Source organism: Tursiops truncatus, chromosome 4 (assembly GCF_011762595.2).
Source record: "Tursiops truncatus isolate mTurTru1 chromosome 4, mTurTru1.mat.Y, whole genome shotgun sequence".
In the NCBI taxonomy this organism is placed as follows: domain Eukaryota; kingdom Metazoa; phylum Chordata; class Mammalia; order Artiodactyla; family Delphinidae; genus Tursiops; species Tursiops truncatus.
Window position 1 is genome coordinate 34655030 of NC_047037.1, and position 6545 is coordinate 34661574.

At 39.4% G+C, this 6545-nt stretch overlaps 1 long non-coding RNA gene across 1 annotated transcript in view; it reads left to right on the forward strand.

The window, feature by feature from the left end:
* The first annotated feature begins 1544 nt into the window (after positions 1-1544).
* Positions 1545-6545, forward strand: part of LOC141278457 (uncharacterized) — an 8933-nt gene continuing 3932 nt past the window's right edge. Inside the window, exons 1-2 of the long non-coding RNA XR_012331209.1 lie at positions 1545-1619; positions 2429-2485. This is a non-coding gene — a long non-coding RNA (uncharacterized lncRNA). The remainder of the gene's footprint in view (positions 1620-2428; positions 2486-6545) is intronic.

A 6545-nucleotide genomic window follows, 5' to 3' on the forward strand; every position in this document is an offset into this window, starting at 1 on the left:
CATGGATGGACCTAGAGATTGTTATACTGAGTGAAGCAAGTCAGACACAGAAAGACAGGTATCATTTGATATTGATTATATGAGGAATCTTTTAAAAAAAGGTACAAATGAACTAATTTACACAACAGAAATAGAGTCATGGATATAGAAAACAAACTTATGGTTACCAGGGGATAAGTGGGGAAGGGATAAATTGGGAGATTGGGACTGACCTATACACACTGGTATATATAAAATAGATAAGTATTGATAAGGACCTGCTTTATAACACAGGGAACTCTACTCCATGGTGTGTACTGGCATATACGGGAAAAGAATTTTTTAAAAAAGAAACAAGGGTTTTGGGAGTATATAATAAATATAAATGTGCAAACCTTTAACATGAAAGGAAAAATCAGTTAACTCTGTAGTCGCTGTTATGGTGTAAACACTTTGTACCTCTAATTTTAAAATTTTGAAACCCAGCTTCCATGTTGATGGTATTAGGAGGTGGGGCTTTTGGGAGGTGATTAGGTCATGAGGCCAGAGACCTCAAACATGGGATCAGTGACCTAATAAATGTAGCACACAGATCTCATGCCCATCACATGATTTCATTGCCGAGCGTGCGGGCTTCTCATTGGGTGGGTTCTCTTGTTGCGGACCACGGGGTCTAGGCGTGCAGGTTTCAGTAGTTGTGGCACACGTGCTCAGTAGCTGTGGGCTGTGGTCTCTAGAGTACAGGCTCAGTATTCCTGTTAAATGGGGGCTTAGTTTTTCCATGGCATGTGGGGTCTTCCAGGACCAGGGCTTGAACCCTTGTCTGCTTTATTGGTGGGCAGATTCTTAACCACTGCGCCACCAGGGAATCACATGGTAACTTGTTCTTGAACTTTTCAGCCTCAGCAATTATGAGAAAACAAAAATATTCTGTTGTTTATAAAACACCAAGTCTCTCGTATTTTGTTTTAGCAGTTAAAGAGCCGGCTGAGGAGGAACATCTGTGAGCTTGAAGACATATCAAGAGAAACCTTTAAATCTCAAAAGAAAAGAGAAAATGGGCACGAAGGAAATCAACAGAACAGAGTAATCAGTAATTGTGGAACAATGAAAATGCTGTGACCTATACATAATGGGTATAGCAGGAGGAGAATAAAGATAACAAAGAACAGAAAATATTTTTTAAAAATGACAGAGAATCTCCCCCAAATGAATGTCTGACACTAAATCCACAACATCCAAACTTAGAAGAACATATGAATAGTAAAGAAAACTGACCAGTATCTCTCAGGAACATCAATGCAAAAATCCTCAACAAAATATTAACAAATTGAATCCAACAGTATTTTGAAAGAATTTTATATCATGAATGAGAGGGAATAATCCCAGGTATGCAAGGCTGGTTCAACATTCTAAAATCAAATAATTATATCCATCATATCGACACCCTAAAGACAATCATTAGCATATCAATAGATTCAGAAGACCTTTGAAAAACTCTAACACCCATTCTTCATAAAAACTCTCAGTTGAAGAAATAGACTGGAGTTTTCTCAAGTTGATAACAAAGATCTACAGGAAAGTTTTATCTTACATCATGATTAATGATCAAAAACATGAAGCTTTTCCACTAAGTTCAGGTAAAAGAAGGATGTTCCCTTTCGTGACTCCTTTTCCATATTTTACTCCAAGTCCTTGCTAATGCAATAAGGCATGAAAATAAATAAAACAAATACAGATTGGGTAGAAAAAAATGAAAGCAGCCTAAATAAAATGTGGACCAATATACTGTACGGACACCTCACCAAAGAAAATAGACACTATGTATATAAGTATATGGAAGAATAATTCAGATTACATGCTGCCATCAAAAAACAAATTAACAATACAATTACATAAAATTTTAGCCATTAGAATGGCTAAAATGTGAACAATGACAAGAACATATTCTGTAGGGGATGTGGAACAACAGGAAATGTCATTTGTTATTGGTGGAAATGAAAAATAATACAGCTACTTTGGTAGTCTGATTGACACTTGCTATAATATTGAACATTCCCTTACTGTACAATCCGGCAAGTGTTCTCATGGATATTTACCGAAAGTAGTTTAAAAACATACTTCCAGATGAAAACCTGCATATGGATATTTATAGCACCTAATTCAATATTGCCAAAATGTGAATGAAACTAAGGTGTCCTCCAATAGGTGAATGAAATGATATAGTATTAATATATTCTGTGAATGGGATAATATTGAGCACTAAAAAAGTAAGCTATCAAGCCATAAAAATATGTGGGAATTCTTTTTTTCTTTTGAAATATAGGTGATTTTCTTTATTTTGTAATTTAAATTTTCTTGGAGTATAGCTGATTTACAATGTTGTGTTCATTTCAGCTGCACAGCAAGTGATTCAGTTACACATATGCATATATTCATTCTTTTTCAGATTCTTTTCTGATAAAGGTATTCCCAGAATATTGAGTAGAGTTCCCTGTGCTATACAGTAGGTCCTTGTTGCTTATCTATGTTATATATAGCAGTATTCATATGTTTCCCCAAGTTCCTGATTTATCCCTACCCCCTACCTTTCCCCTTTGGTAACCGTAAGTTTGTTTTCCAAGTCTGTGAGTCTGCCTCTGTTTTGTAAGTTAGTTCATTTGTATCAATTTTTAGGTTCCACCTAGAAGTGATATCATACAATATTTGTCTTACTGTGTCTGACTTACTTCACTTAGTACAATGATCTCTAGGTCCATCCATGTTACTGCAATTGGCATTATTTTCTTCTACTTTATGGCCGAGTCATATTCCATTATATATATGTATCACATATTCTTTACCTATATTCATGTGTTGATGGACATTTTGGTTGCTTCCATGTCTTCGCTATCGTAAAGAGTGTTGCAGTGAACATTGGGGAAGATGTGTCTTTTCGATTTATGCTTTCCTCCAGATATGCACACAGGAGTGAACTTGCTGGATCATCTGGCAGCTCTATTTTATTTTATTTATTTCATTTCAATTTCAATTTTTTGGAGTATGGTTGATTTACAATGTTGTGTTACTTTCTTCTGCACAGAAGAGTGAAGCAGTTATACATATATCCAATCCCTTTTGGATTCCTTTCCCATACAGGTCATTACAGAGTATTGAGTAGAGTTCCCTGTGCTATACAGTAGGCCCTTATTTGTTCTCTCTTTTATATGTAGTGGTGTGTATATGTCAATCCCAATTTCCAGTTTATCCCTCCCGCTTCCCCTTACTCTGGTAACCTCAATTCTGTGCCCCATAGTGGCTGTTACCAATTGGCATTGCCACCAGTAATGTAGTATTGGTGGCGCAGTGGTTAAGAATCCACCTGCCAGTGCAGGGGACACAGGTTCAAGCCCTGACCCAGGAAGATGCCACACGCTGCAGAGCAACTAAGCCCGTGCACCACAACTACTGACTCTGCACTCTAGAGCCCACGAGCCACAACTACTGAGCTCACGTGCCACAACTACTGAAGCCTGTGTGCCTAGAGCCTGTGCTCCACAACAAGAGAAGCCACCGCAAATAGAAGGCTGCATACCACAACGATGAGTAGCCCCCACTTGCTGCAACTATAGAAAAGCCGCATGCAGCAATAAGACCCAACACAGATTTTAAAAATAATAATAATAATAATAAGTAGTAGGTTTCTCTTTTTTCCACACCCTCTCAAGCATTTCTTGTTTCTAGACATTGTGAGGATAGCTATTCTGAGTGGTTCCAGGTGATACTTCTTGTACATCTGATTTGCATTTGTCTAACATAAAGCAATGGTGAGCACCTTCATATGTGATTTTTTTTTGTTTTTTTTGAACAGTATGAGTAAAATTTACCCCTTGAAAAAGTGTTATTGAAAGGTTGCCTTGTTTTGAAGTCTATTTCAATTACCTACCCCTAGACATTTCTTGAGGGTTGTTGTCATTTACAGCTCCCCAGGCATTGTGAATATGAAGTGCCTATAAGGTCCAGTTTTAGAATTGTTATGGGAAACAGAAGGCGGCAGGATTTCTACTGTCCCTCTCTGGTTACTGACACAACCTTAGATGTAGGGAAAGTCCTGTTCCTGGGTTTTAAATTAGAGTGGAATGTGCCTGACCAAACATGTGAGGGCTTCTGTCCCATTCTTTCTTCCCCCTTACCCTTCATCCCCTGAACAAGTATAAACCCCTGCAAAATCACCTGTTGAGGGTGCTGTCTAGTAGAGTGGGATGACCCTAACGAAGGGGTCAGGAGGTCAGAACCCAAACACCAGGATATATTGAGACCAGATGATTTTCCAAATGTCATCCAACCCAGAGAGTCCACCATCCTTTGGGTGTCAGAGGGTTGGTTTAGTAGTATGAGGGCACACTTAGATCTGTAGATTGTGATCCCATGCAGAGGGGACCAGGTACTACATGTTCAAGGGGTCAATTAGCTGGCATATCCTCCCGAGGTCCTCAGGCCCACAACAGTCCAGCCTTGGGACCAAATTGTGTCTGTGTCCAGGGATGTGAAACTAGCACGTTAACTGTGACTAAACGAATTTAGTGATCATTTTTCTTTTCTATAAGTCAATTTAAAATTTATAATGGAGTATAGTTGATTTACCATGTTGTGTTCGTTTCTGATATACACCAACATGATTCATTTATACAGAGATGACTATATATTCTTTCTGGAATTATTTTCCCATTGAAGTTACTAAAGGGTGTTGAGAAGAGTTCCAAGTGCTCTACAGCAGGTCCATGCTGATTACAAGTTTTCTCTCTGTAAATATGTATATACTAACTCCAACTCATGATTTATGCCTCCGACACACCTTTCCAGTTTGGTAACCATAAGTTTGTGTTCTAAGTCTGGGACTCTGTTTCTGTGTTGTAAGATAGTACCTTTGTATCAATTGTTAGATTCCACTGATAAGTAATATCATATGATATTTATCATTGTCTGATTTATGACACTTAGTATGAATGTATCTGTGTCCTTCCGAGTGGCTGCAAATGGCCTTATTCCATTCATTTCATGGCTGAGTAATATTCCATTGTACATATCTACCATAATATCTTCATCCTGTCTTCCTTCCAAGGACGTTTAGGTAGCTTCCAAGTAGAGGCTCTTGTAAACAGGGCTGCATAAATTTTGGAGTGCATGGGTCCTCTCAATTTACGTTTTTTCCAAGATACAGGCCCAGGAGTGGAAGCGCCATATGCTCTGAAGCTCTGTTTTTGAGATTTTTAAGGAATCACCACCCACTTCTCCAGAGTGGCTGTTAGCAATTTACATTCCCACCATCAGCTTGTCAGGGTTCCCTTTTCTCCATGCCCTGTCCTGCATTTCAGGTTTTACACTTTGTGAGCTTGGCCATTCTGACTGGTGCGAAGTGGTACCTCTTTGTAGTATTAATTGACATTGCCCCCTGTTTTGTTGGCCAAAAATGGAGTAAGGGTTTTTTCCTGAATATATTAAGGAATAACGCATACGGCCTTTTTGGCAAACTGCATCATTGGCGATGTTCAGCAGCTTTTGCATGTGCTTTAATGGCGAGTGCAAACTACCTCTTGAAATCCCTTTCCTGCAATTCTGCCTTGCTTACAAATACTTGCTTTACAAATACTTGGCTCAAGAAATGACTCCATTAGAGGTGTCAATTACAACCCTGCATGTTTGTGAATTGCAGTGCCCCTGAGCACCAGTTTTCAACTTGTTGTTTAGGGAAGAAGCCACAAAGGGGCACGATTCCTACAGACCCATTCCGGTTACTGGGGCAACCTGAAGGATAGGGAAATTCTTCTTCCAGATTAGGAAATTAGAGTGGCATATGCCTGTCCAAACATCTAGGGCTTGTGTCTCATTCCATCCCCCCATTCCCCTTCTTAACACGGAAAATTCCAAGCTGTGCAAAACCCGGCTGTTGAGTGTGCTGCCTTCCCAAAGTGGGGAGACTCCACGGAAAGGAGCTGGGGAACCCTAATACCAGGAGAAGTGGAGATGAGGTGACTTTCCCAAACTTTCCCGAACACACGGTGTACCATCCTCTGGATGTTCCCATTCATGTTTTAGCTGTAGGAAGGGCCCCCTACACCTGGAGGTATGGGACCCATGGAATAGGGGGCCAGGTAGTATTACTCTAAAAGTGCTGCATTTGTTGTCCCATCCTCACCAAGCCTCTCAGACCCAGGAGTGTAGAGCCTTATGTCCCATCCTGCTGTGTGTCTAGATGTGTTCAGTCCAGGTTGCATCACAGCCTTGAACAAATTTTGTAAGAATTTCTCTCTCTCTCTCTCACTGTCTTTTTTTTGTTCTTGTTATTTAATTTTATAATAGGGTATAGCTGATTTTCAATACTGTCTTTCTTCCTGCTCTACATCTATCTACTTGATTCACTTAAAGAGAGACATCAATAAATTTTTTACGGATTCTTACCAATCTTATATATCCTTTTCTGGTGACAACAGTGTGCTGAGTCCAGGTTTGAGATATACAGTAGGTCCTGTCGATTACCTATTTTGTCTATTGGAACCGTATACGATGCTAATACCATCCTCCTCATT